Source organism: Equus caballus, chromosome 4, assembly GCF_041296265.1.
Source record: "Equus caballus isolate H_3958 breed thoroughbred chromosome 4, TB-T2T, whole genome shotgun sequence".
NCBI lineage: Eukaryota > Metazoa > Chordata > Mammalia > Perissodactyla > Equidae > Equus > Equus caballus.
In genome coordinates, this window is record NC_091687.1 from 66027903 (window position 1) to 66051286 (window position 23384).

Sequence of the window (23384 nt, forward strand, 5' to 3'; positions counted from 1 at the left end):
ATTCTCTCTGCTTTTGAGCTTCCAAATACAGAAGAATTGCAAAACTTATTGGTTTAGAGGAGAAGTATAAAATTAACAACTTCAAAACAAGATGAGTGAGGACAAGTTCAAGAAATTTGGAGTTTAATCTACGGAATTTAAGATGAGGATGAAATCTGGTAATGGGCTTCTCGTATTTGAGGTCATACAGGGCATTAACACTTCTGCTCTGACTCCTGCCCCTCACACTGTATACACACTGTATAGAAGTGGGGCCTCAAAGAAGCATGGGATGGGGGCTCGTCTCTTCATGCAGAGTCCACCCAAGCCCTCAGAGGGAGGCAAGTTGTGTCTTCTGGACCCCATGGAGGCAGAAGGCCATTGTGATCCTCATCTCAAGCAAGGTCCTCAGGAAAGATTCTAGAAGGGAGAGAATAGATGTTTCCCTCTCCTTCACTGCTCGCTGAGATTATTTCCTAAACCGCTCTCCTTGCCTTCAGTCTCTTCAGCCCCCACTGCAGCCATAGGTTTCTGTTTTGTTTTTATTTTAAAAAAGAGGTCTTCTCCATTTTACTTCCCTGTCTTAGACAACAGAAACGACAACTTTGAATACCTCTTCACTGTTTCTGAAATAAAATTCTGACTTCTCTTTATGGCGTTTATAGCTCCTCACATCCTGGTCCCTATCTCCTTGTTGAGCCTAGTTTTGGAACCAATCCACTCCCCACCCTCTGTGCCATCACCACCACCCAGGACACGCAGGTATGCGTTTTCATGCCTTAGAGCCTCCTTGTTCAAACTCAGTCCAAATGCCACCTCTTCTTTAAAAGCGTCCCTGACTTCCTCATCTACTTAGCAATTGCTCCTCATACATATTTTTATGATAGAGTTTATCACATAGTAGTCATCTTTTTTTGTTTTTCTTTGCATATCTATCTCTTCTATTAGATTGAGCTCACTTGGGGCACATTCTCTGTCTATTTTTCTCTTTTTATTAACTTCAACATCCAGCACAGGTTCTGGCACCCAGACTTTGCTTAATAAATTCTATTTGAACTGTGCACGCCTGGGAAGATGACTGGTTAATTACAAAGGGAACAGTTTGTGACCTCAGTTCTCAGGCAGGTGAGTTTGGAAAATCCCCATGGCTGTCCTCCTCTATGGTCTTAATATGAAGACCTCTTTTCTAAAGACTTCACCTGTAATGCCTAAGTCTGATGACTGTCCAGGCGGACCCCACAGGAGACAGCGAAGTGCAGTGTCTAAGAGCACAGACTCCCTAAAGAACTGCCTGCGTTGGATCTCAGCTCCTTCAGACCTGTCTGGCCTCTGGTGATCATTTAACCTTTAACCTTTCCTCAACTGTGAAAGAAAGAACCTCATGGCTACATTTTAGAGCTGTTTTGAGGATGAAATGAGATAATCCACATAAAAATAGCAGCTCACATTTGTGGGCTAGGCACTGTTCTGAGTCCTTTGCCTATGAACTCATTAATAACAGCCACATGAGATAAATGTTATTTTTGTCACTTGGCAGATGAAGAAACAGAGGCACAGAAAAGTTAGTAAGTGTCAGAGCTGAATCGTGTTTCCCAAGTCTGCATGCTTAACCACTCTTTACATTTAGAGCATCAACTTGATTATGATGAATTCTCTCTGAAGGTGAACTAGGAATATTACTATTATTCCTCAGCTTTCCTTCATCCCAAGGGTTTCTGTCTTCTCATGGTGTCTTTTGAAATTCTTGCCGAAACAGAATAAGTGATGTTAAAAATCGATTTGTGCATGCAGTGCATTTAGAAATGTATTTGAAAATAGGTCCTATAAATAATTTCCAAAGGTCACACGTCCAAAAGCAATTGTGAAAATACTACCTCACGATTATGAAGCAGCAATTGAGAGGAGCTGATGACAGAAAGACTTTTTTTTCCTTTCCTCCTGAAAACTAAGGATATTTATTTATCTATTTATTTTTTCGTTCATTTATAGGCAGACTGGGTGTTATTGTTCAAATTTGTGATGTTCCATTTAGGAGTCAGAAGGGTGGTGCCGCTCATATGATAATCATAATCTTTAAAAGTGAATTTCCCATTGTCTGACAAGCAAATGAACTGGCATAAATGTATGGCAAATTGTGAAGCAGTGGACTAAACCAGTTGCCAAATAGAACTCCATTCAGATAATAACAGTGTTCAACACATTTTAGCACAGGTTATACGAAAGGTCTTTATTTAGCAAAAGCAGAGATCAAGACTGATATCCTAGTTTTATTTCCTCAAAGATAATGTGATTATAATAATACTAATAATTTGATGGTCTTTGGTGTGAACAATTTCTGGGCTCAGTTCACCAGAAAGTACATTTATTTTTGCTGGTAAGGGATGTGAATATATAGCAGAAAGGGATGGCAGGTTAGAGATCTTCTTTGACTGCTTATGTTGCAGGTGGTGATTGCAGAAGTCAGCTGATGTTCACAAGGCTTTACAGCAAAGACAGCGCGGAATCCAGGCCTCCTGCCTTGCTGGCCCTTGTTCTTCTTGTAACGATAAATCGCCTCCTTATTTTTGGATATTTCTCATGCCTCATAAGTCCATAATTCCTTGGAAATATACTCCAGTGGGGACGCTTTGGGGGCCAGACTGGTGATGGAGATGCTTCATTCCCAAAGGGGGACAAGCATGAAGGAGAAAGGACAGGGTGGGCTCCCTCCTTCTGCCCATCATCAGTGGCCTGCTTCCCTGCTGTTGTGTGGCTGACTTTTCTCCGCAGCTTCCTTCTGTTGTTTTAATTACATTCCCCTGCTATAGGAACTGCCATAAGGGCGATCATCACTTAACGTGGTCCTGCTTTAACTCAAGCTAAGCAGCATCCTTTCCAAAAGTTGTTGTGTTGTGTTGTGTTTGCTAGAACTTTCAGGAAATGTTGAACAACAACATGAAAACAAGCATTCTAGTCTTATTCTTGATTTCATGGCGTTCATGGATACGTGCTGCTTCTCCCCAGCTCTGCACTAATGGTGGAAACTGGGACTCAATCTCAGAAGTGTTTCTGCAGAACTTGGGTGATGCTGATACACTGCACCTCCACCCGCCCAGCCACACCCTTAGCTACCGCCAGCTGGTAGCAACAGGTAATGACCGAGAAAACCATTTGCCGTTCAGACTCTAGAGTTTTGCCACGTGTAGAAAGTGCTCTCCTTTATCCCATTTACATATGGATTTCTCTTGTTTTTTTTTTCCTTTTAAAACAGGAATGCATATTTTTATCGTTTTCTAAGATGATTATATGCGTTTTCTCATTTGGCTATTATTGCCATGGATTACATTAATTTCAAAATGTTAAATCATTCCTAAGTTTCTGGCTGAACTATTTTTTGGCCATGGTATATGCACTCTTTTTTGTTAATGTTTTATTTGGGTTTTTTGGTATCTATATTAGCAAGTGACATTTGCCTTCAGTTTTGCAGAACCCTATTTAAAAATCATGCTTTAGTATCAAGGTTTTGCTAACATACTAACATCGTTTGAGGAATTTCCATCTCTTGCTATGCCCTGGGATTATGTAAAATTTACGTATTTTTTACAGGATTTATATTCCTGTCTGTAAAACCATCTTAGCTAAGTAATTCTTGGAAAATATTTTCAATTTTTCCATGATTACTGATATGTTCAAATTTTCTTCCTCTTCGTCAGAGCTGGTAATTTATATTTTCCTAGAAAATTACTCACTTTATCTGTATCTTCATGTTTAATTTCAAAGAGTTATAGCTAGTATTCACTTTTAGTTGTCACATTCTCTTGTCTATATTCTAATTCTAAATGTTGCATATTTGTGTTTTTTCTTTCTTGTCATTTTTACCCATGACAGAATTGCCTATTCCATTTATCCCATTGGTCTACGTGAGGAAACAATTGTTGCATTAATTTGTTAATTCTATGGTTGTTTTGTTTAATTTTCTGCTTGTTCCTTTTCCTTTGCTGCTCTCCATCTCCTACTTTCCATTCTTAATTTGAGTCCTTTGAAAAAGATCTTCCCTATATCTAGCTTGTAAAGTGTCTTCCTACATAGATGCTTTTTAAATGGACCTTATTATTTATTTTATTTGGATAGAGGTTTACAAAAATTGCCACCACTACTATGTTTCTATAAAATATTTTTCTTTTGGTTTCAAATTTTCTTTGCATATTTCAGTAAACTCATATCATCACTTAGAGGTTCACGGTCATCATAGCGTCACTGTCACTGTCCTATCTGTCCTTTGTCAGTGTAAGACACTCTTCATTCGGATGTGTCTTCATTCTATGTCGTCTTATATTAACACAGGAACATTTTTGGTGTGTGTTAATGCTCTCGCTTGTCCTCACACAATGTATTATTTTTAAACTTTTCCTGTCACTTTATTTTATATATATTATAAATATCAGCTAGGAAAGCTTTTAGCTGTAAGTCAGAGATCAGAACCAGCCATAGCTTAAACAAATAAGTATAATCTCATTTGCTTTTCTATTTTGTTTTATTTTGTATTTTAAGACTTCTAGAGGTCATAGGCTCCTTTCATAGTGTTATCCGGCTTTAGCATGTTGCTTTGTTGCCTCATGGTTGCAAGATGGATACTGCAGCTCCAGACCTCACAACTATTTCCAAGTCAGGAAGAAAAGGTAAAAGTGGCACCAGCTATGTCAGTTGCTTTTTATCTGAAAAGCAAAAGTTTCCCAGACATCCTGTACTTGCAGCTCATTGGCTAGGACTGTATCACATGACCAACCCTAGCTGCAAGGGAGGTTGGAAAGTAAGTGTTTATCTGTTCTAGACTCTGTAGCAGAGGACGTAGAGGAGGAAGGAGTTGAAAATATCTGGGTGATTTAACCAACTAACATTTGCCTGTTGCCCTATGTCTATTGGAAATAACATATCATGATTTTTTCTTACTCAATGTGAAATGTGACTTTTCAATTTATTATTATAATTGATTTTAATCCTTTCATCATGCTTCCCCTTTTTAAAAAAAATCTTTTAGCATTATATAAAGAATGATTTCTTTACCTTTTTCTTCTCTCCTCTTTTTAAAATTTCTACTAGTAGCTAATGCTTGTTGAAAAAATTTTTTAACCTGTATTTTTCTAGTGATAAGATTAAGAATGGAATATCTGTAATATCCCATTATTTATGAGAAGTAGTATTAATTCCTAAATTTCGCTTTGTTCTGCCTACTTGCACTCCTCTTACCTGATCTGTGTTAACACTTGAGATTTAGATCCAGAATACAACAGTCTGTATTCTGCAGCTCATTCATTTTTAACATCTTCACAAAGTTGTGCACCCATCATCACAATCTATTTTGGAACATGTTTATGACTCTAAAAAGAAATGTATAATAGTGCATTACATGATTAGTTCTTTCTTTATGTTTTTTCTCTTTGGAGGATAATGTTTGCTATTTTCATTGTTCTATAGCCAGATTTTTGAATATTCTTTAGATTTATATCTAACTTAACTGGTTGCAATATTTAAACTCAGTATTTCATAACCTTTGTTGGCTAGAGATTGAATTCAGCAACATATAACAGAAAACACAAGTAAAAGTTGTGTAAATGAGACATCTATTTATTTTCTTTCATGTAACAAGAGGTCTAAAATTAGAGCAACCAGGTTTCATACAACAGCTTCATAATATCATTGGCTACCCAGGCTTTTCTGTGCCATCCCTGGAGTGTGGTCTTTTTCCTCTTGCTAACAAGATGGCTGCATTAGGGCCAGGGATAGGAACGAGGGCCCCTGAGAAGAAAGGAAGACTGTGCCTGTATCAAGAAAGCAATACTTTCACAGAAACACCTAGCGCACTCTGTTTACATCACATTGACCAGAACTGCCGGCCCAGCCTTCCTCCCACACACCCCAGCTACAGGGAGACTTGTGGCTTTTAGATGGACACATTGCCAACTCTAGCACAATTGGGGTTCTAGTAGTAAATTAGAAAGGGAGAACTGATACTGGATAGGCAACCTTGACCTTGCTGCGTTACTTTTTTTTTTAATTCCTTTCTAGATTAGTTGAAATATATCACCAATTAATATTTTTAAATGGTACATTTTTCAGTCTCCTCTGTATATGAAACTATATTTCAATTGCTTTTACATGTGAAACCCCAAATTTCCCTTGGATGACAACTTTCCCACTCAAAACTCTGTATTTATTTATTTAAAAAATTGTTTTGGTGAGGAAGGTTGGCCCTGAGCTAACATTTGTGCCAATCTTCCTCTGTTTTGTATGTGAGACGCCAGCCCAGCATGGCTTGATGAGTGATATATAGGTCTGCTCCCAGGATCTGAATGTGCAAACCCGGGGCCACCAAAGCAGAGTGCATGACCTTAATACTATGCCACTGGGCTAGCCCCCTGTATTTACTTTTTAAAAGCTTTATTGAGATATATTAATACACTGTAAAACTCACCCACTTGAAGTATCTAGAACAGTGATTTTTTTAGCATAGTCATCGATTTGTGTACCCATCATTACAATCTAGTTTAGAATATGTTCATGATCCCCAAAGGAAACTCCATTCTCATTAGCAGTCACTCCCCATTCTCCCTTTCTCCCAACCACTGACAACCGTTAGTCTACTTTCTGTGTCTATGGATCTGTCTATTCTAGACATTTCAGATAAATGGAAAAACACCATAGGATATGGGGCCTTTTCTGACTGGCTTCTTTCACTTAGCATGATGTTTTCAAGGTTTATTCATGTATCAATGTTTCATTCCTCTTATGTCTGTATAATATTCCATTGTATGGCTATCCCACATTTTGTTATATATTCTATGCACTTACTTATTTCCATTTCAGTGTATTATGAATAATGCTGCTCTGAATGTTTATGTGCAAATTTTGTGTGGAGATATGTTTTCATTTCTCTTGGGTATATACCTAGGAATGGAATTATTGGCTATTAGGGTAACTCCACATTTAAGTTTTTGAGAAACTATTGAACTGTTCTGCAAAGTGGCTGAGCTATTTCACACTCCCACCAGCAGAATATGAGAGTTCTAATCACATCCTGTCAACACTTGTTATTGTCTGTCTTTTTTATTATAGCCACTCCAATGGGTATGAACTGGTATCTTATTATAGTTTTATGTTGTATTTCCCTAATGACTAATAATGTTGAATATCTTTTTATGAGTTTATTGGACATTTGTGTCTTTTCTTTTGAGAAATGTTTATTCAGAGCCTTTGCCCGTTTTTGATTGGGTTATTTGTCTAATGTTAAGTTGTAAGAGTTCTTTATACATTCTGGATATAAGTCTCTTGTCAGATATATAATTTGGCAATATTTTAGACTGTTCTGTGGGTTGTCTTTCAATTTCCAATAATGTCCTTTGATGCAAAAAAATTTATAATTTTGGTGAAGTGTTCTTTGTCTTTTTTGTCACTTAAGCATTTGATGTTGCAACTAAGAAACCATTGTCTAACCCAAGGTGACAAAGATTTGCTTCTATATTTTCTTCTATGAGTTTTATAGTTTTAGCTCTAACATTGAAGTCTATGACCAATTTTGAATTTTTTTTTTTGTATAGTATGAAGTAGGAGTCTGAATTTATTCTTTTGCTTGTGGCTATCCAGTTGTCCCAGTACCATTTGTTGAAAAGACTAATCTTTCCCCATTGAATTGTTTTGGAAACTTTGTTGAAAATCAATTGACCATACATGTGAGGGTTCATTTCTTCATTCTCAATTCTATTTCATTGCTGTGGAATATGTCTATATGTCTATTGTTACACCATTACCGTGTTGTCTTTGTTTATATGGTTTTATAGTAGTTTTTGAAATCAGTAAGTATGAATCCTCCAACTTTGTTCTTCTTTTCCAAAGTTGTTGTTTCTAGATTTCTTCTTGTTTATGTCTCTGACTGAAGTGTTTTTTGGGGGGGACGTTTCCCAGAATGCACTGTACCACCATCAGCCCTCCCTCAGCTCTTTTTCCTGTCTTGCTGTTTTCTGGCATTTTCAGTCCCCATATGGATGTTGGAAGACTGGGATAGGAAAAAGATCAGGGAGTCATTCTCCAGCCACCTTCCAGAGTACTTCAAGAAGTACAGAAGATGAATGGATGTCTCATCTTTTCATAGATGTAGGCCCCACATCTCAAGGTCAGGGAACATATTGGTGGGAAGAGACACAAGCATCTTTTTCCTTCTGCTTTCCTCGTGGTCTCATATAGTTTCATAAAGTCTCATTTACAGAAGCCTGGGTAGATTCTCGTCTCCCCATTTCACCTTCTGTATAACTGAGGCTGAAGTTCAGCCAAGATCCTCCACTATGACCATTAGAATTGTTCACAGCCAGCATCTATCTTGGTTGGTTTATGCTGCTGTCTGGATGATAAATATTTTGACTAACACCCTGCTCATCACACATGTCTATTACCCCTGGATACCAAGATGTGATTACCTTTCAGGCTAAGCTTTGCTGCTGTTATGAGTTTTCATCTAAGCTGGACTTGGAGCTGTAAGCCAGGTGCCACTTTGCTTTGGAAGTCTCCATTGGATGGGATATGAAATCCATGGCATAGCTGCAGTTTCTGAATGCACTGAGTAATTTCATTTAATAATCATTTTTATTTTCCCTCCACGCAAATGTTCCCTGAGAGGAGTTTAGGCTCACTGGGAGGTGAATTCATTCTCTCGAGTCATTAAGATTCCAGTTAGTGCTCTGCAGCTATAATTAATTAAACTATACCCAACTTCCCTAAAAAATGAAATTCCCTATATCTCTAGTGAATTCAAGGTTCACACTGAATAGACTGAGGCACGAACACACCAAAATCTGAGTCTTTTGTGAGACTTATCTCAGCTATGTTCTTTGCCTCCCAGCATGTCTTAATGGAGGTATCTTGTGAATAGGGGCATGATGAAGTTGATGTTTCATTTCCACTTCTGTATTTTATAGATTTTTTTTCCTAATCTAAATGTCTGATCTGGTAATAATATCTAAGAAGAGGGTGATAGACAGTAAAAAGGAGGAAGTATTCTTTATTTTAATTAAAATGCTAACATAAGGCATGATCATTGAGTGATTGCATTACAAAGCAGCTACTTGTTCTGCCATAGTTAAGTGTGATTTGATGCGTCCATTATGAGCCTCTATTCTCAAGGGTTTATATCTTGGCCAAAATAGTCCCTCTAGGCTGAAACTTGGCAGACATCTCAGCCTAATTACAGTCATTTTCCTTTTTGGATTAAGAAAATGGAATTATTACAGTGCCTTAAGCCCACCCATCCCCATATTTTCAAAGGTCTGTATTTATATCCACATAAATTGTGAGCTGTTGATCCCTTCAAATCAAATGGCACCTTAGCAATAACCAAAGGACTTATTTAGTACCTGTGAGCAACTTGATCCAGGCATTCCGCAGAGAGGGACTCATCCTTGCTCGACCAATTGCCGCAAGGAATCAAGGACATCGCTGCATTAATAATGAGATTGGTGGGGAGGTCAAGAAGGTCAGTGCTGTCGCTTTGCTGCCTTCAGTAGACATGTAAGGTACATCTCCTGCTCCCAGGTCATGGGGCCACAGCCACCATCACATTTCTCCCTCGACTTTCACTTCTTCCCCTGTCTTATCACACATCTGCCCTCCACTTTTCTCATTCACCTTTACCCTTCAAAAGGGGTGGACAAAATCCAAGGGAGTTAGTGGCGATGAGAGGGTTCTCAGGTGTAACGGGAGAACTGCCAGCCCAGCAATCTCCTCCGCAGGTTCTCCTGTGCTGTTCTCTTAGAGACCACAGGGTGGGTTATGGCTTTACCAGCCTCCAAAGAGCCAGGTGATTGACTCGTTTGCTTCCTCAAATTACCACCATATTACTTTTGCCAGAATTATTTGAAACATAGACCACTATGGATAGTATTAAAATTTTCATCACTTCTTGATGCAATAGGTGAAATTTGAGTTAAAATTCTACATTTTACCCATTATATCTTATTCAATTTTTTAAAATAACTTAAAGCATGTCATACCCTCTTTCAAACAAAGGTGTTATAGATGGTAGATAGAAAGCTTTTGCGACTTTCAGATAGCTTCCCTAACAAAACCCACGGTCTACAATTTGCAAACTTTTGTGAAGAAACCAGTGAGGTTTCCGCAGTTTATAGCTTGAAATTCCCTGGGTTATTGTTTGTGAATCTTTCTAGATTTATGCCATGAATATGTAATATGCAGACTGATGCTCAATGTAGCATTGCAATATAAATACACTACATGGACTTTCAGTTGATAAGAAAAGATTCTACTCGATTTTCTACACTATGCAGTCCATTCAAGAGAATGTGGAATCAAAATGTCGAAGATGCCAGGAAGAAAAATTCTCTGAATCAGTTCTTTCTAACAGGCTGGCATGAACGAATCACATGGTATGGAGGGGGACGGAGCTAAGCACACACACAGCTGTCAAGGATTTCAATTACTTAGAAGGTTTGGTATTTGTGTGAGAGCAGTGAGCAAATAAGGTATGTCAATGGTGCATCAAAACGAAGCCTACAGCAATTAAATGAAAATCTAAAAAGGTTTTGAATGGTAAAACTGAATATGTTTTAATTGAACACAATTCTACGGAAGACTATTAAATTACCACCTTGGAGCAGAAGCTCAAGCAATGTGATAATGAGCTATGGAACCAAAATTGAGAACAGATAAACTGAAAAAATTACAGGTGCCCTAGTGTAGGAAATGCACAGTGCTGATGATATGAAAATATGAATTATTTATATCTTCTTTAAACGTAGAATGTAAATTTGCTTGGAACTAATTTCTGTTGGGAAATCACTACATAGTAAACATGTCTATCTCTTAGGGTAATATTTTTCTCCTAAATGTTATAATTATTATTATTTTGTTATTGTTGTTGTTGTATAGAAGAAGAGAAGATGAAAAAATACTCAAAGTTGAAAACCACCAAGTTATGGTTACACCGGAAAATTAAATCTTTTATTTCTAGGCAACATGTAATGTAGACAGTTACAAAGTAAATTTTCCTGCACTTTTCAACAAAGGATACCAACTGAGTGTTGTGGACTGAATTGCCTCCCCCCTCCCAAATTCGTATGTTGAAACCTTAACCCCCAATGTGATCCTATTTGGAGATGGGTCTTTAGGAAGTAATTAAGGTTAAATGATGACATAAAGCTGGGGCTCTAACCCAATAGGACTTTGTTCTTCTAAGAAGAGGAAGAGAGAGACATCTCTGGCTCTCTCTCCGGGTGTGAGTACAGAGGAAAGCCCTTGTGAAGACGTAGCAAGAAGGTGGCCGACTGCAAGGCAGGAATAGAGCCCTTTTCTAGGACTGGGATTGTTCACTACTTTGATCTCAGACTTCCAGCCTCCAGAACTGCGAGAAATAAATTTCTGTTGTTTCAGCCGCCCAGTCCATGTGTTTTGTTTTGACAGCCTGGGCAGACAAAGACACTGGGTCAGAAGAGTTCACATTTAAATTTAATTTGAAAGGCGTTCTCATATTTACTGAGGTTCACCCACTGAAGACCATAAAGGCTTTTGTGCTTTCAACCTTCTGAACCATGTGCACATGAACACCTCTGTGCACCGTTCCTCGATTACTTCCGTCTATTGATTCATTTTGATTGTATACACACTGGCTCTTTAGAACCAGAAAAGCAGCCTGAGGCTTGAGGGTTGGAGAAGGTCCTGTCTGGGCCAGCACTGTCCAACAGAAATATATGTCTTTTTAAATTTTTCTAGTAGCCCCTATAAAGAAAGTAAAAGATGAAATTATTTTTAATAATCTGTTTCCTCTAACACAATATATCCAAAATAATTTCAACATGTAATCAATATAAAAATTATCGAGATGTTTTACATTCTTTTTTCTGTCAAATCTTCAGACTCTGGTGTGTATTTCACATTTTCAGTACATCTCAACTCAGACAAACCACATTTCAAGTGCTCATAGCCACATGTGGCTGGTGGCTCTCACGTTGGATGATGCAAATTTAGATTGATTCAAATTAGTCTCATGCAAAAGCAACATGAAATAAGTCTACCACCTCTACAAGAGCATATTCAAATGACCAGCCGATAAATTCTTGGGTCTTCTTAAATATATTTATTGAATCATACCAACTATAGTCCATGACTAAAGGGCAAAAGAAAATACACTATTTGTGATGATCCACAATGGGTAGTTATAGTGAGTTTTTTAACCTATAAAATGGTTCCCACTAATTCGTTTCAGTTTTCTTGCTCCATTAGACATGGCCTGCCATCCTAAATGCATACACTGACTGGGTATTTACAGGAAGAATTTTATGTTATACCAAAGTCTTGCACATAATCAGCTCTCAGTAAATATTTATTTGAGAGACAGAGGAAAGGAGCAGCAAGAGGACAAGGTCAGAGGGACACTGCAGGGAGAGGAGGAGGGAGGCAGGCAAGCAAGGAAGGAAAGAAAAGGAAGGAAGAAGGAAGGAAGGCAGGGCAGAGAGGGATGGGTGTCTCATGGATCCCCTCAGCCAGCTGTCCTCATGAGTGGGTAAGTGGAAAACCACGTAGTGTGGTTGAAGGATGTGCAAGGACCTGATTATTGGGTCCTAAATTTTTCAGCTGCTGGAGATTTTTTCCATTTAAATACACTATGGATTTAGCAAGAGTTAATTGACATGACTTATCCATTTTGCCTTATTGTTGCCTGGAAAAGAATAAGCCTCTAGGAAATACAACCCAGGAGAGGAAGCTTATGATGGGGAAAGAGGCTTGTGTGATATAGATCCAGGAGAGTCTGCAATCAGACAATCACAGAGCTGCCTGAGTCTCGGGTTCCCGGGTCCCTAAAGGAAGGATTGGAACAAAGGTTTCCTACTCCCCAATTTTGCATTGTTTGTGTAATAAAAAAAACAACCCTTGATTCTCTGCTCTCGCTTCTCAACACTCAGGAAAAAGAATATTGAACTAAAACCCAGAAGAAGGTGTGTGATTAGGCTTGGGGTCTGCACCAGAGCAGAACTGAGCTTTGCTTTTGTCTAGAGTAGGCCAAACGCCCCTTCCCCAGACTACTCCTCAGGCTTTGAAGATGCCCTCACTTGAGAAGATCCAGAAGAAGCCCAGACTCTTCAGTGGGGTCCTGTGCAGCATGCACTGGGTGCCTGCCACTCCCCACCCCAAGGGTGGAACCAAAGAGGAAAGGAAGACATGAAGGGTTAGCCCAAAGGTGGGCGCAGAGGAGAATGGGGGACAAGGCTGTGGTCTTGGAAAGGAAGAGACTTTTGTCCCTGAGAATACCATACCCAGATATTCCTGCCTCCAAGCTCTCTCTCCTCTGCCCTTTCACGCTTTCTCTCTTTCCACCGTGTGCTGCCTAGCAATGTTCGCAGGCTCTTCTCCACAACCCAGTGCCCAGGGCATTGCCTGTAGATTGTCAGCATAGGTCCCTGGCTCAAAACACTTCTCATTTTGAGGCAAACAGCACTGCAGGGTGGTTAGACGCATGGCCTCTGGAGCCTGCGGGCCTGGGTGTGATGCCCAACTTTCCACTTATTAGCTACATGACTTTGAGCAAATTATTAACCTTTCAGTTTCCCCATTTGCAAAAACTGGGAAATAGTAGCATCTCTTTCATAGAACTGCTGTGAGGATGTAATGAATTAACACATGTGAAGTATTTAGAATAAAGCCTGACTTCTCATAAGCACTCTATGTGTTTGCTCTTTTTATTATAAACAGTTTCTGGAAATCAGGTACCACATTTTATACCTCTGCTACTCTTAGGGCACTCAGCCTGTACCAAATGCATCGTCACAGTTTTAGGAAATTGTTAGCTAACTGGTTCCCAGCTTCTGAATAAACTGATACCTGATGGCTGTGGTAGTTCCAAGCGAGGTAGGAGAATCTCGCAGCATTGCATGGAGTCAAGCGCGCCAGTGCACCAGTCAGGCAGCCTGAGTTCAAAGGCTAGTTCTACCAGTTTTCTTTGAGATACACTGGGCAAGTTACAACTCCCTGAACTGAAGATTTCTCGTTTGTGTAATGGACATAGTTTTGCTGTGAAGATGAAATGTGATAAAGCATTTGGCACAATGCCTGGCACATGGTAGGATCTCAATAAATGTTAGCTATTATTATTCCCTTGTCGTGTCTTGATAAGGTCATAGGATCCATGTCTGTGGGGATGGAATTAAGACTGAAGATTGGTTTGCAGAAATTCTGGCTTCCAAGGTTGGGTAGGCAAGGTGTACACATGGGACTTGGTTCCTGGGCCTCTGTCTTGACTAACATCCTCCTTCTTGACTACCCTTCCCAGGAAACCTCTCCCAGGAGGTAGCCCTGCTGAGTGCAGAGTGTTCTTGCATGTGAGGCAGCCAAGGGTGGCCATAGCGTTCTTTGACGCCCAAGCTGGACAGCACCACAGCAGCCACACATCTCAACCCACTTCATCGGTGAGGAAATTGAATGCAACAAAGGAAAGCAATGTTTGACTAAATCACACAATTAATTAGTAGCAGAATTAAGACCAAGACCAGGTTTTCTAGGTCTCTATCCCTGGATCTTTACTAAACCATGGCGTTTCTGAATTGATGCCAGAAGGCCTTTGAAGCACTTATCAAAATAACTATACTACACGATATATAAATCATATAAATCGTGTGTGGGGAGGGGGGGGAGAAAGAGGGAATGGATCTGAATGAATGAATTTCATTAATTAACATACATATGTAGTAATTTATCTCAGCTGCTCAGAGTATTTTTATGTTTTCTTGTCGTTTAATCCTCTCCCCTATTCTGGCTGAGTGAACGCTGTGTTCTGGAATCCTAGAGGCCGGAGAGACTAGCTGTGAGATCCTGGGCTTGTAAGTTCCTATGACTCAGTTTCCTCAACCTGTACAAGGAGAAGGAAAGCGGCACTTACCTCATAGTGTAGCTGAAGAGATTTATTAAAATAAGACATTAAAAAACACTTACAGTAGAATCCAGTACATATGAAGCATTTAATATATGTCAGTTGTTATGGATGGATAAAATTGCCACATAACTGAATTTCAAATGATGATGTTTATTACTTCTTATTCTCTTCCAGAAAGAGATTGCTTCTGGCTGGAACGTCTGCTCCTCTTCCCTATGAGCACATAGAAGGGAGGCAAATGTAATGGGGGTCAAGTTCTAGAGGTCAAAAGGCAGTAGATGTTTCTTCTCACACTCTCACTCAAGGCACTGGGAGCCAAACACTCCCTAAGTACAAGAGGAGAATATGTTGGGGGCCTTGCCAATAGTGAGGGCTTTATTGGTCACTAGGACCCAGTCAGACTTGTACAGGATCTGACCAGGCTTCTCTGAGTCTCTCTGCTGCCCAACGCCCCCCCAGCCCCCGCCTTAGTCTTTCCTAGACCTTCCCATGAGCAGCCCTTGTGTCCTCCACATTGAACTTCCCAAAGCTCTCCCAACTCATCAAGCCCTTATCCCTGCTGTGTCTTTGCACCTACCTTCCCCTCTGCCTGGAACATTCTTATCATTCCCCCCTCCTCCCACCAAACACCTCTATTCACCTTTTCTTGGTAATGTACAAACCCCAATGCCAGCTTCTCTTTGAATCCCAAATGCTCTGGGCTCCTCCAGCATTGTGTTTTGACTCGCCATGTTCCCACAAGATGTGTGCTGTGTCTCTCTTCCCTGCCAGCAGTGGGCTCCTTCTGGGCAGGGACCTATCTTACTCGTTTCCATATCCCCAGCTCCTGACACATGGCCTGGCACTTGAGTGCCCATGCAGACTGGTTAGATCAATGAATTACCAAACCTGCCCGCATCTGACCGCCATTCATGGCTCCAGAGCTCTTTCCCTTCTGTGCTTAGAGTCTGGAGCTCAATCAGGCTTCCAAATGTAAATTCTGTCTTTTAATTATGAACTGTAAAAAAATATATGTGTGAATGTGGGTATATTTTTAACCTTGGATGCCTGTCTTCTTTCTACCTTTGCCTGTTTTGGAAATCCTCGCCTTTCCTGTGATCACGCCTCCCTCTCAATAAATGGACATGAAAGTGAAGACGTGAATATTTTTATCTGACATTATTTTGGAGCATTGCTTTCCTGTTTGCTGCTGTTTCCTTTTCATGGACCATTAGCAGCTTCCAAAGGCAATATCCTTTCACTGTCACACTATGCCATGGGGGGCCATTTCAACAACTTCAGACTAGGGCATTAAGTGCAATTCTGGATGAGAGTCAGCACATAACCAAATAAAAATAATAAAGGGAAAGCTTGTAGGAGCCATTTGGAACGCTGTCCCGCGCTGAATTCATTTGCAGCCTCGCAGAAACCCACCCATCACCAGTGATCAGCCCCGAGCCCGACCGTACCTTATTTAATTGTAAAGTATTTCATATCCTCAGAAACAGCTCTGCTCATTTGCTTTTCCTTTTTTGGAGATTGTCTTGGTGGAATGCTGAGATTCTAATCAGTGGGAGAAGAAGAAAGTGCAGGTTTTGATTTCAGCAAGCAAAAAAAAAAAAAGGTGCGCTTCTTGTAGCTTCTCATCTCTCCGTAAAATGAGCATTTGGAAGGCCTCTTTGGAAATCCTTCTGAAATAGTTGCTTAGCACAGGGGAGAAGGAGGCAGAAAAGTGAGGTGAATTAACCTCAAGTGCCTAATCCAGCATGAGCCACTGCCACCCCTGGTCTTTACGTGGAGGGCAGTTTCAAAAATGACCTGGGGAAAATCAAACATGAGAATTCGTCTCCAGGCCAGTGTCTCCGATGCTCAACCCATTTGAGAGTCCCCTGAGCCTGAATTCCAGGAAAGTCTCAGGTCTAGCTGTGTCAGGGAAGGTTAGCTTACATCATTGTATCCCTGGCTTTCCTGATGTCACAGGTGCCCAGGAGAAGGGGGTTGTTAAAGATGCTGATTCCAGGAGACCTTTCACCTAGAAATTTTGACTTAGTCTGGGGAGGATAATAAAAATCTATATTTTAAGAAGTGGTTCTGAATGAACCTTATGATCAGGCAAGTCAGAAAACACTGCCCTATTTTATTTATCCATTCTCTAAATAAACTCCTATTGATAAGAAATTTTCTACAAGGTGGTGTCTTAGAGACTGTGGGGACAGAGAAGAAATAAATCCAGATCCTGCCATCTGGAGTCTACAGTCTAGGAGAAGCTTGTGGCACCTCCAGAAAGCTGCCAGTTCATCCTTTTGTCTTGTGCTTTTCTACAACTCAGTGCTGCAGACAAATAAGCACTAGTGGTATATTCAATAATCAGCCGGTCAAGAAATGCTTGTGGAGTGTTTGTGCAAGACACCGTTCCTGTGACCCAAAATGGTCGCATCTCAGAGCTGATCCTCCAGTCCAGCCTATCTAAGGACAGGCTACCTTAGAAGACCAGGGCTGACTCAGGAGTCTGTATAAGACGACAACACAATCGTAAAAATCATAGCTACCATATATCACATGTGCCGAGCACCATGCTAGACAATTTTCCTCTAGGCTCCTTTAAGTGAAGGACCATTTTGTTTGTTTTATTCACAGTAATATTCCCAGCTCCCAGCACAGGGCTTGGCACATACTAACTACATGATAAATATTATGAATGTTATTAGCTTATCTAATCTTCAAGACAGCTCTCTGAGCTAAATGCTAAATACCCCAGATATTCTAAAACTTTGGGAGGGAGCCCAGAGAATCTGTTTTTATCAAGCTCTTTGAGAGATTCTTAAAATAGGTCAGATTTGGGAAGTAGGAAATCTGGACCAACTCCCTAATGGATATTTAAATCCGCGAGGGCTGTGTTCTCATTCAGAGTTCCTTCAGCTTCTACTTGAACACTCCAAAGACAAGAAGCTCACCACTTCTCATGGTTGCCCACACCGTAACCCATACCAAAGGGCGATCACCTTAATTATTGAAATATTCTTCCTTATGATTAACTGAATCTTATCTTTTCTTCAGTTCTACCCGCTGTCCTTATTTCCTCTCCGGGGAAAGGACCATGCCCACAACATTAAGCCATCCATCATCGTGTATAATGAAGATTTAGGATCATACTACGATCTAGAGGCAAGGGGAATGCTGAATCCATGGCCCAATCCCAGAGCAGCCGGCTAGATTCCTGGACTCACTAGAAATAACACTGTGCCCTGAGTTTAGGTAGAAATTGGACCCAAGACCCATAAATTCAGGTTTGAAACTTGACTCTTTAACATACTGGTTATATGACCTTGTGTAAATTACTTAGGCTCTCTGAACTGTTTTCCCCTTGTGAAGGGGGGTTAATAAAATATTATACCATTGTGAGTATAAAATGTAACAGCTAGCCATGATGAAAACAAAAACCACATCTGACAATAAAATAATACAAACATAAAAACTATAGCTGACATTTTGCAGGTGCTTGTATGTCCCGAGCACTGTACCAGACAATTCTCTTCTGAGCTCCTTGGACTGTTTCGTCTGTCTTGTTCATGGTTGTATCCCCAGCACAGAGGACAGTGTCAGACACATTGTGACTCCTCGATAAATATTTGTTGAATAAATAAGTGAACCCATTATTAGCTTACCTAATCTGCGAAACAGCTCTCTGACTAAACGCTACTGGTAACCCTATTTGATACATAAGAAAACTGAGAATGAACAAGGTAAGTTACTTGCTCAACCAGTAGATGATGGAATCGGGGAGTTAAACCAAAACACATTCCTGCGCCACCTACCAACTAGTTATTACATGTCTTCGCCATTTATTGATTGTTAATAAATCTAACTTTAGATTTATATCCTTATGCATCATGACATCTGTTGCTGGAGAGAGAGCACATTAGTTTGGTTGTGACATGTGATCCCAACCCCTTCATTCTCCATCCTGTGGACAGACATGCATGGTCAGAAGCTGGGAGCACAAGAACAGGGCAGTGTTCTTTCTATCCAGCTTCTGGGGGCCTTGCTGCCTGCTTTGTGAGAGACCATGTTTTACCCAGAGCCTTTGGCTGTCTTTTCCTCCCATTGAATAGTCACTGGGAAAAGCAAGAACACTAAAACTGCTGGACTGAAAATGAAATATGCAATGGCTTCGGGCTACGTTCTCCCTTTGCTGGGAAGCACTGCCATGATAATTGTTTCTACAAAAAGAAACTACAACTCTGGCAAAAAAAAATCAAACCCTCTGTTTGCTTGAACCTATCATAAACCATTGCTGGTAATTATAGAAGCTGATTGTGTGACAGTTTAGTTTAACTTAATTGGCAATTTTTTTTTAAGCTGCAACACAATAAAAATAGTAAAGAACAAGTCAGGTTCTAGAGACGGAACATTTAGCTTTGGTGAAATGTCAGAGATCTGCACACACTGCCAAAGGTGTGGGAACGTAACTCTCTGCTGTCAGCTCTGTTATTTAAACCTTTGTTCCTTGGGTTTTAAATTCTGTTTCCTGAGTGCACAGAGTCTGATGTGGGTTTTTATCCTATTGTGGCTAAACAGGTCTTTAAACGGTTGTGGGAAGAAACGTGCCCCACAAACCAATTTAGAAAGATGAGACTCCTGTGTCTGGAAGAGATGGCTTGTGCAAGACGAACTAGCTGAGTCCCATTACAATTTAAGTATAATTGCCTCTTTTGGGGGTTCATTTTACTTGATTAAAAAAATTGATTAGATCTCTACCTCTTTTTCCATCACCAGGGACAGTGTTTTCCTTGTTTCCCCTCCCTTGGTCTTCTCCTCCATTGTCATCTTCATCACCTCATCTCATCGTCGTTATCATCACCATCATCATCAGACCATCTTAATACTAATCGTAATAATAGCTAGCCCACTAACTCTGATCAATTCCATAAACCAAATACAAGGCCAAGGCCTTTCCATAGATTATCTCATTTAATCTTCGCAACAATGATTTTAAAAGCCATCCATTAGAAAGTGGCTGAGCTTCAACTCACACTCCCATCTGTCTGGCACCAGGGTTTGTGATTTTCGTCCACGATGTTATTCTATCACTCTTACAGTTTTGTCTACAACTGGGTCCCTGTCTCTGGGTTAGGCTTAGCCCAGCTCCAGAGTCAAGGTGGAAAATAGAGCAGAAACCTCAGGGCTACCATCCAGTGAGGCTTGAAATTGGTCTTGCTACCCATAGAGCCAATGTCTACTATGTCATGGATGACCCTTGGAGGCCTGTGTCCCTTCCAGGTGGCAGCCTTCCATGTGTAATGACGCTTACCTGTGGCTCCTCCTCTGAGCGAGAACTCTGCCTCCTTTCCTGGCCCAACCTGCCAGGTCCCCACCACGCTTGGAGCTCTTCCCTGAATGCCAGCCCACTATCTGGGGCTGGAGAGATTCCTCCCTGTTCTCAGCAGTCTCCTTCCTCCAGGGCTTGGATTCCTGATCCTTGTACCGAAGGGAGCACAGTGAGGCTAGGTAATTTCCTTTTAAATGAAAATCTCAGTGATGGTGATGAATACAGTGATTTATTGAGTGCTATTTGCCAGCACTATACTAAGTGTTTTTATTTGTACTACCTGCCCTCCCAGCACCCTAGGAGGAAGATCTATTGTTTTCCTCATTTTCCAGATGAGGAAATGAGGTAGAGAATGGTTAAGTGACTTACCTAAGGTCACATAGCTAGAAAGTGGCAAAGTCGGATGCTTACCCAAAGTCAGTAAGATTAACCATAATGATGCTCTGTGAAGTCAAATAGCATTGCAAATGGTTTAAGGAACCAAACTTTTAAAATGCTTCAGATGGACACAATAGCTTCCAGGTAAATTGATTTATGAAAAATTACTTTGGCTTCCAGTTTATCATGTAACCTAGAAATTGTTGTGGTTAATGTAAAATTTAGGTTCCAGTCTCCTGACACTTCAGTGGTACTTTCTACATTTAAATTATATTTTAGAACACATTTACACTACTTGATGTACAAATGCTGTTTAGTGATTGGATTCTAATTACAATCTTACGCCATATTCTTACACATACTGATATTTTCCTATCAAAGTATCAACAACCACATCATGACTTATATTCGTATGTGAATCATTAATATTCAGTCATGTTAATGAAATTCATACATGTTATTGATACTGATGGTTCCAGTATTAGCCAGTTATCAAGGAATGGCAGGCTTTTATGTGCTTAGCACTTGATATATTTTCAACAATATATAAACGAGTAAGAGGCTTTGATAAGAAACATATACACCTATGGTTATGTGTGCAAAGTCTTGTTCTGTTGTGAGATGGTGGTGAGAAGATCCTTAATAATTTCACCCTAGAGGTTAGCTGCGGGAAGTCATCCAAGGGAATCTGAGATGGGGAAGGAGCTGCAGTCAGAACTAGAACTGGCTTTCTTTGCAAATGAACTGTGAATAAGAGGCAGTCGTCAAATTAGAAAAGTGAATTCCATAGGTGGCTCAGCCTGGGTCACAAGCTCTGAGCCCCAGAAGAGATGAGAAGTCTGTTCACACACAAGGCTGGACTGAGGCTGGAAGCTCAGGTCTGTGGTGCCCACTCAGAGGCCACATGGCAGCTAATACAATCATAAAACTACCTTATGGTGGACGTGCCTTGGGAAAGATAAACAGGAAAGAAAGGAATAGATTAGAGTAAAGTGACAAATACTCCACTGGGCAGAAGCCCAGAAACCTCCACTTCATCGCAGAACTGCCTCCTTCTTTGGGGACAGCACCAGGGACTAGGAAGGGTCATGATTCCCTGATTCGAGGGGCTGAGACTGAAGGAAGAGCTGCCTGGACCACTGTTGAGTGACAGGGGACTATGGACAGATAAGTTGAGAGCCTTCCACCCAGCTGCCACCGGGGTGTACCTTCCGAGCATGTCACTAAAGCTGTCTGTGGGCCAGTCCAAAGCTTCCTTTAATTAAGATTCCAACTCACTTTAGCTTCCAGGTGAAAAAAGGCTGAAGTGAACAGACGATTAGAGGCTGAGGGCCCCCGAAACAGGCCTGGGGAGCCCATAACAGCTGGGTGACACTGAGTCTGTGGCTCTAGATCTGATTCTATGGTTCTGTATATTCTCATTTTTGATAGGTTTTGTCATCATATGTAATGACCACTTTCACAATTAGTAAGCTAATGTACCCCCTTCGAGTTTGGGAGAATATTTAGATTTCTCATTTAGCAAACTGTAATCCACTAGGATTTTTCGCGAAGGAGATGTCACCTCTTGTAGGACAAGAAATGGAAGCAGACCTTGAGACAGGGCTTGAGACACAGAAGCAGGGGCTTCCATTGAGGTATCTGGATATGCAGGGAGGGATGGACAGAGAGATGGGCCCATACTTAGATAAAGAGATGGACAGACAGACTAGAACACCCACCCTCCCCAACGGACACATCTTGGGGCTGTGCGGGCCTATGCTGGGGACAGGTCTGTGCATGTGTGTGCAGGCCAGTGAGCTGTGCCTGGGAGCGAGGGGCAACTTGAGGAACTGGCACTTGTTCTTTCTCTGCAACTCGGGGTCCATCAGCCTCTGCATGCATGTGGCAGGTGATGGGCTGGCGGCAGTGGCTGTGGCTGGGTGGTGGACTCCTATGCTGAAGCAGAGCCTCAATTTCAGACTTGCTGGGCCTTGGGCCTTGCAGGAACTACTCTGAATCGGCCCGATGGCCTGTTAGGGATACTATGTGGCTGCAACCGTGGCAACTTTCACATGGAGTTCACATAGGGAGGACGCACGCCTGCCTGCTTCCTCTCCGTGGGGTGATTTAATCGGATTGTTCTGGAAAGAGGTAAGGCTCCAAAGTTTTTGGACTTATTGCAAGAATAGGAGGCCTATGGAAGAGGCTTTAAAAAAATATTAAGAACCATTTCAAATATACAAAAGTGCAGAGAATGAAGTAATAAATAATTATATACCCAATGCCCAGATTTAACAAACAGTGAGGTTGTGTCATATTTACTTCAGATTAAAAACAAAAAGTTGCTCATCCTAAAGTCCGTTTTGATTCCATTTTTGTTCCGTTCCCTTCTCCTTTCCTTTCTGCTCTTCTACAGATGCCATGAACCTTCTCATCCGTGTTTTTACATGTTTATTACACGTAGGTGTGTCCATAAATGATACAAAGCAGAGATGCGTTTAAAATGTATGTAACTGTTATCATATTCTATGTGTTCTTCAATTTAAACCAAAATCCAACTTTTTAAGGTTATCCATTTGATGCAAAACTAGATCTAGTTCATTTGCTTTAATTTCTCTCTCTCGCTTTCTTTCTCTCTCTATAGCATTTTATGTTATATTCATATATTTTAATTTATCCATTTTCTGTTAAAGGAAGTTCAGTTTGTTTCTAACTTCTCACATTGTCACATTTAATTTTTAAATTAAATCAGAATTTATTTTTGTATAATGTGTGGGGTAGGATTTCCACATCACAGTGTCACTTATGGACTAGAACATCTTTTATTTTATT

General features: G+C 40.5%; 1 long non-coding RNA gene across 1 annotated transcript in view; it reads right to left on the reverse strand.

Moving 5' to 3' along the window:
- Window positions 1-13642: 13642 nt before the first annotated feature.
- The window catches only part of LOC138923796 (uncharacterized), a 69564-nt gene continuing 59822 nt past the window's right edge, over window positions 13643-23384 (reverse strand). Inside the window, exons 2-3 of the long non-coding RNA XR_011437922.1 lie at window positions 16333-16426; window positions 13643-15097 (exon numbers count right to left, since the gene is read on the reverse strand). This is a non-coding gene — a long non-coding RNA (uncharacterized lncRNA). The remainder of the gene's footprint in view (window positions 15098-16332; window positions 16427-23384) is intronic.